Genomic DNA, 7,100 nt, shown 5'->3' on the forward strand with positions numbered 1-7,100 from the left:
TTATTATTATTATTATTATTATTATTATTATTACTATTGTTGTTGTTGTTATTGTTGTTTTATAATTGTTGTTTATAATTTGTACAATTAACCTCCTTGTGGTTCGACCCCGGTCTTGCCGGGTTATTTATTACTTCGACACTCCTGCACTTGGGAGAAGACATCAACCTTTTAGTCGTGTCAAGTTTTTGGCGCCGTTGCCGGGGAGGTAAGTTCTTGTATAAATTATAGTATTTATTTTATTTTCTCTTTTCACTTTTCTTGTATATAACTTTGTTTCTTTTCTTTTGTTTCTTTTTATTTTGTTTTCTTCCTCCTTCTTTTGCTTTCTTCTTCTTTTTTATTTTATTCCTACACGTGCATGAGAGTGTGGTCACGTACATCAAGTGGTAGACTTTGTAGGGTATCCTCATCATTTTCAGAAAATATGGCTGAAGAAGATAATCAATCACTTCATAATGAAAATAATGAGAATAACCGTGCTAGAACACTTAGAGACCACATGAATCCCACAAGAACAAGTGCACCATCATGTATAGTTTTTCCTCCTGATGCATCTCATTTTAATTTTAAACCAGGCATTATTCAACTTTTACCTTCTTTTCATGGTTTGGAATTGGAAAATCCATACTTGCATTTAAGGGAATTTGAGGAGGTGTGCAACACATATAATAACTTAAATTGTAGCATGAACACCATCAGATTAAAGCTTTTTCCTTTTTCATTAAAAAATAAAGCTAAAACATGGCTAAAAAATTTAAGACCAGGATCCATTCGTGCTTGGGATGAAATGCAACAACAGTTTTTAAAGAAGTTTTTCCCATCTCATAGAACAAACTCTTTCAAAAGACAAATCACCACTTTCACTCAAAAACCAGGAGAAACATTTTACAAATGTTGGGATAGGTATCGAGACTTGCTTAGTACTTGCCCTCATCATGGTTTTGAAACATGGAGATTGGTTTCACATTTCTATGAAGGGTTAACACCTAAAGATAGGCAAATGGTTGAATTGATGTGCAATGGAACTTTTGAAGATAAAGACCCTGATGAAGCAATGGAGTACTTAGACTTATTAGCTGAAAATGCTCAAAATTGGGACACTGCGGGTACATATGAGGCACCGAGTAAAACTCAACCTCATACATCTAGTGGAGGTATGTACAACCTTAGGGAAGATCATGACCTTCAAGCCAAATTTGCATCTTTAGCTAGAAAAGTTGAGGCACTAGAATTGAAAAAGAGTGGTCAATTAAAATCTGTTGAAAACATTGTGTGTCAAATCTGTGAAACAAATGAACACTCAACCAACGATTGTCCAACCTTGCCTTCTTTTAAAGAATGTCTCCATGAACAAGCCCATGCTTTAAACAGTTTTCAAAGGGCCAACCACAACCCATACTCCCAAACATACAACCCTGGTTGGAGGAATCACCTAAATTTCAGTTGGAAGAGTGAGAACAACAATGCACAAACTTCACAACCACCGTTTCAAGCACACCATAATTTCCAAAATTCTCATGGATATGCACCTCCTTATGCTCCACCTCTTAGAAGAAATCTTGAGGAAACATTGCATGCATTCATTGAAAAGCAAGAGACAATTAATACTCAACTTGTTCAAAACATGACAGATTTTAAAGATACTCTTGCTAAATTAACATCTGCTCTCAGTTTCCAAGAGAAAGGTAAGTTTCCATCTCAACCGCAACAAAATCCCAAGGGGCAATACAATGCAAATGCAAGTAGTTTCGGAAGTCAACACATGGATCAAGTCAAATCAGTCACTACTCTGCGCAGTGGTAAGGTTATTGAAAAACCCTCTCTTAAACCTTATGAGAAAGATGATGAATCAATCTATGAGGGTAAGGAAGGGGATGAATCTGAAAATTGCAAAGAAACGACTGATTCACCGCCAGCACTTCCATTTCCTCAAGCCATGACCAAACAAAGGAAAGTTAATCACAACTCTGAAATCTTTGAAACTTTCAAACAGGTAAGGATCAATATACCTTTGCTGGATGCAATTAAACAGGTTCCTTCCTATGCTAAATTTTTGAAAGATCTCTGCACTGTGAAGAGGAAACTGAATGTGAAAAAGAAAGCCTTTCTAGCCGAACAAGTAAGTGCTATTCTTCAAAACAATAATGCTTTGAAATATAAAGACCCTGGTTGTCCTACAATTTCTTGCTTTATTGGAGAGCATAAAATTGAAAGAGCCTTACTTGATCTTGGTGCTAGTGTGAATTTACTTCCATATTCAGTTTTTCAGAGTCTCAATCTAGGTGAGTTAAAACCAACTTCTATATCTCTTTTACTTGCCGATAGATCTGTAAAAGTGCCTAGAGGAATAATTGAAGATGTGTTAGTACAAGTCGATAAATTCATTTATCCTGTGGATTTTATTGTCTTGGACACAGAACCTGTTGAAGCATGTAATTCATTTCCTGTTATTTTAGGACGTCCGTTTCTTGCAACCTCTAACGCATTGATTAATTGTAGGAATGGACTGATGAAGCTATCATTTGGAAACATGACATTGGAGATGAATATTTTCAACATTTGCAAGCAACCTGGAGATGATAATGATTTACAAGAAGTAGATCATATTGATGAATTAGTTTATGATCAATTTGAATCTACTTTAAGTAAAAATAAATTGGATGAAACTGAAGATTTGCAAATGATTTATTCTGAGGAAGAAATCACGGATGAAACAAGCACCAAAAATGTTGATGCAAATCTTTTGTCAACAGTGACAACAGATTCGACATCTGACATCACACCAATCGATGATTACTTTCCTAACGAATCCTTACTTTCTCTTAGTCCAATGCCTTGGTATAATAAAAATATCAATTTTCTTGCTTTAGGAGATTTGCTAGTTGATTGGAGTACTCAAGACAAAGAAAAGTTTTTGAACGAAGTGAAGAGCTTTTATTGTGATGACCCTAACTTATTCAAATATTGTCCTGATCAAATATTTCAAAGATTCGTTCCCGACAATGAGGTAAGTAATGTCATGAAACTTTATCATTCTGAAGCATGTGGAAATTATTTCTCGTCAAAAAAGACAGCTACAAAAATCTTTCAAAATGGATTTTATTGGCCCACCATGTTCAAGGACACACATGCATTCTGCAAAACTTGTGAAAATTGTCAAAAAATTGACACTGGTCAAAAAGTTTTGTTTTATGATTCTCAACTCTATGCATTCCCTAAAGAGCTAAGATTAAGATGGACCAATCCTTATGGGGCCTATGATATTGAGAATTCAATGAATGACAATGATTTTAAGGAAAATGGACATCGTTTGAAAGCTTACTTTGATAATTTTCCTACTGAAAATGAATCAACTGGTTTGAATGAACTTGTAGATAAAGGTTGATTATTTTGTTTTTCTCACATTGTTTTTGTGTTTCTTTTTTAGTGATTTTTGCTAGTTTCTTTCACCCCGGTCAAATGGCGGATAACGGTACTCCGTGACTTAAGTCGGTTCTTTCAGTTTCCCACAATTACTGATATCTGTGTATATATCTGTGCAATTCTTTGAATCTCTCTTCCAATTCTCATTTGAAAATGGACACTAATCTTGAAAAATTGAAAAAGTATTTTCCCGCTCTGCCTCAGAATGCGATTACAAAAATTTACCGTGCTAGATGTGCAAGATTGAGATTATTAATGAATCATGGAATTCTTGAAGATATTCGGTGGTTGATTGAAGCAAAGGTCCGATTATCAGGTGAGTCCTCTAACTTCTTCATTTCACACATGCCTGGAACAGGTAAAAGCTCTTTTGCAAAGAAGCGTCGTGCAAAACGACTAGATGTTTGTCATCGATGTGCTAGATGGACTTATAATACACAATGTCGTTCTTTAGGAATGGTATCTATAAACTGTGAAGATAAAATACAATTCATTAAGGATGGCCTGAGTAAGGAGTCTTTAGATAATCTTCTATTGACTCTTGAGACGCATCCTAGTGGAGATGTGCATCGTGCAATTCATGATTTATGGCCACTATTTCATAAAGAACATGATCGACTTAGTCTTGGGAATCTAACTAAAAAAGACCCTGTTTGCCAGTTTTTAAGAAAACTGGATGAAAAAAGACCCTATCGACTTAGTCTTGGGAATCTGACTAAAAAAGACCCTGTTTGCCAGTTTTTAAGAAAACTGGATGGGAAGCCTATCCCCGACCCATAGAGGGCGTTTAAGCCGTTCTTGGACGTAAAACCAAGGGAAGATGTGAGCCACAATCACAACTACCTGTACATACACATATAGATAAATAAATAAATAAATAAAAAGAGAGAGAGAGAGTGTGAGACTCCAGCTGGCCTACATATAGATGTTATGATTGCCTTTCTAATTTCTCATCTATAAAACCCTCTTTTCCTTCCTTTCATTTCTACTCAACCCATACATTCAACAAATACAGAAGTGTGTAGAAATGGCAAGTTCCTCAAGTCATCAAATAAGAAATATCTGTGTTTTTGGTGGATCTAGTCCTGGGAAAGAAAAGGAGTTTTTAGAATCAGCAAACCATCTTGGTCAGGTGCTAGCTGAGAGAAAGATTCATTTAGTGTATGGGGGAGGCAGTCTTGGGTTAATGGGAGGTGTGTCAATAGCTGCATTTTTAGGAGGTAGTCAAGTTTTAGGAATCGTCCCTGAAGCTTTGGCACAAGGGGACATCATTGGAAAAACAATTGGAGAGGAACTTCAGGTCTCCACAATGTCGGCTCGAATGAATGCAATGTTTAACCATGCTGATGCTTTCATTGCTTTACCAGGTGGTCTAGGCACATTGGAAGAGATCTTTCATATTTCCTCTTGGGCTCAATTGCACATTCACCATAAACCCATAGGTTTGTTAAATGTTAATGGTTATTATGATAAGTTGTTGTCTTTTCTTGATCATGCTGTGGAACAGGAATTTTTAACATCTTCTACACGACAAATCATAATCTCTGCTACTACTGCTGAACAATTGATTGACCAACTACAATCTTTCATTCCTGTGATTGATCCTTCCATAAGTCATATAAATTGGTCATCTAAGGAAAGCCGTAAAAAGCTTAGATTGGATTTGAGCCTTCATTTGTGAATTTTTGTGTCTTTTGGTTTTATTATTATGTTTTGTTATTTCTTATTTTTGTTTCAGTGTGTTTCAGGTTTTGTTTTGTTATTTCTTATTTTTGTTTCAGTGTGTTTCAGGTTTTGTCAGTGTTCGTTATTTCAGGTGATATCTTTTATACTCTATCTTTCTACCTTAGAACATTGAGGACAATGTCTCGTTTTGGTTGGGGGGAGAGGGTAGTAGTTGATAAAAAAAAAAAAATTGTTTTTCATTTCATAAAGCATGTGCATAATTGTTGTTACTAGGATGGCAGAGTAAAGGAGTTCTTTTGTTAAAGTGACTCTTGAGACGCATCTTAGTAACCATTATTAACAAGGTCTATTATAATACTTCCTGAAATATTCAGATTTACAAACTCTCGCATTGTTATCACTTAATTCTGCTCACATACTTATTTAACATGTATTCTTAAACCTTAATTTACACACACACACTTTAACATATGATTGTGGGTTGCATATTGGATTAGTACATTATTTATGTTCTTTTGTTAAAGGTAACAACTAAGGGAAAGGGATTGTATATAATTAAAAAAAAAAAACATGAAAAAAAAAGAAAAAAAAAAAGAAAAAAAATGATGATAATAAAAATGTAGATAAGTTTGGTTTCGTAGCCTCCCTAACCTAAGCAATTAAGCCCGAAGGGGTGTTTTAACACCTAATACCCTAAAGTCAATTGACTTGGGAGCTATTGGCCCAACGCTTGTTACATGGGTTGAGGAGAAAAGCTTAAGGGAATCAAACATTGCACTATCTATATATCAGTATTTACGACCCGAGTTACTAAGCTCGTAGGGGTGTCTTAACACCTAATGCCCTAAGACCAACTGGTTTGGGAGTCATTAGCTGAAAGCTCGTTACATGGGTTAAAGATGCATGATGTTTTAAATTGTATGTATATATATTTAAAAAAAAAGAAAAAAATAATAATCGATGCATGATGTTTTTAAAGTATATGTATATAGAGTTAAAAAAAAAAGACAAAAATAGTAATCCCAACCCAAGGAAGTTAACCTTAAACATTAGAACAAAAATTTTGTTTTCTTCCAAGAAAAGCCCCATAATTATGTGTTGATACATTGAGCACAAAAGAAAGGTTTATTAATATCTTGTTAAGTGGTATTGAGCAGATATATAAATTTAATGAGAGTTTGTTTATCTGGATAGATTAATGGAAGTTAAATGATGAATACCTTGCTTTGTGAAATTTGCAAATTGTTTTTCTATTTTACGCTTTGATTACTAGGGACTAGTAATAAGCTGGTTGAGGGGTGTGATTAGTACTTAAAAGTGCATTTTTATCATGGTTTTATATCATCATTTTGCACTTGAACTATCAATAACTCCTTAACTAAAATATGTTTTATAATAATGTATCTAATAATATAAGATACCTATAATTTGTGGTAAATGTCTATTTTTAATGCAGGTCTATCACATAAATGAAAGGATTGATTGATGACTTGAAGAATTTAAATTGCAAGAATAAAGAGATGGCCAAACTTAGAAAAGAGATGTCGGTGCAATCCAAACCGGAACACTGTTCGGTAAATGGGTCATATCTGGAGCTATATATCTCAGATTTAGGTCCAATTTATATGGATGGAAAGGTAAGACATAGGCCTACAACTTTTATATGGAGCCCAAGATCTAAAAAGGCCATTATCAAGTCCAAATTGTAGCAACAACAAAGAAGCCCGAATCTGTCTTCCAGCCCGAGCACTGTTCGGTATTTTGGCCATATCTGGAGTTCTAGAAGTCCAAATGAGCTGAATGTTTTACACAAGAAAGCTGAGACAATTGCCCACAACTTTCATGTTTGTAACTGGCTCCAGTTTTGACGTTATCAATGACGTTTTGGGCAGACAAGAGAAGATAAGGATTGTTTTATAGTCAAAAGTTGGCCACCCACTTATCAATTAGTCATCAAATCAATAGTTCCCAATTTTGGCCTATAAAAG

The sequence above is a fragment of the Populus euphratica genome, unplaced genomic scaffold, assembly GCF_000495115.2.
Source record: "Populus euphratica unplaced genomic scaffold, PopEup_1.0 scaffold70.1, whole genome shotgun sequence".
Classification (NCBI taxonomy): domain Eukaryota; kingdom Viridiplantae; phylum Streptophyta; class Magnoliopsida; order Malpighiales; family Salicaceae; genus Populus; species Populus euphratica.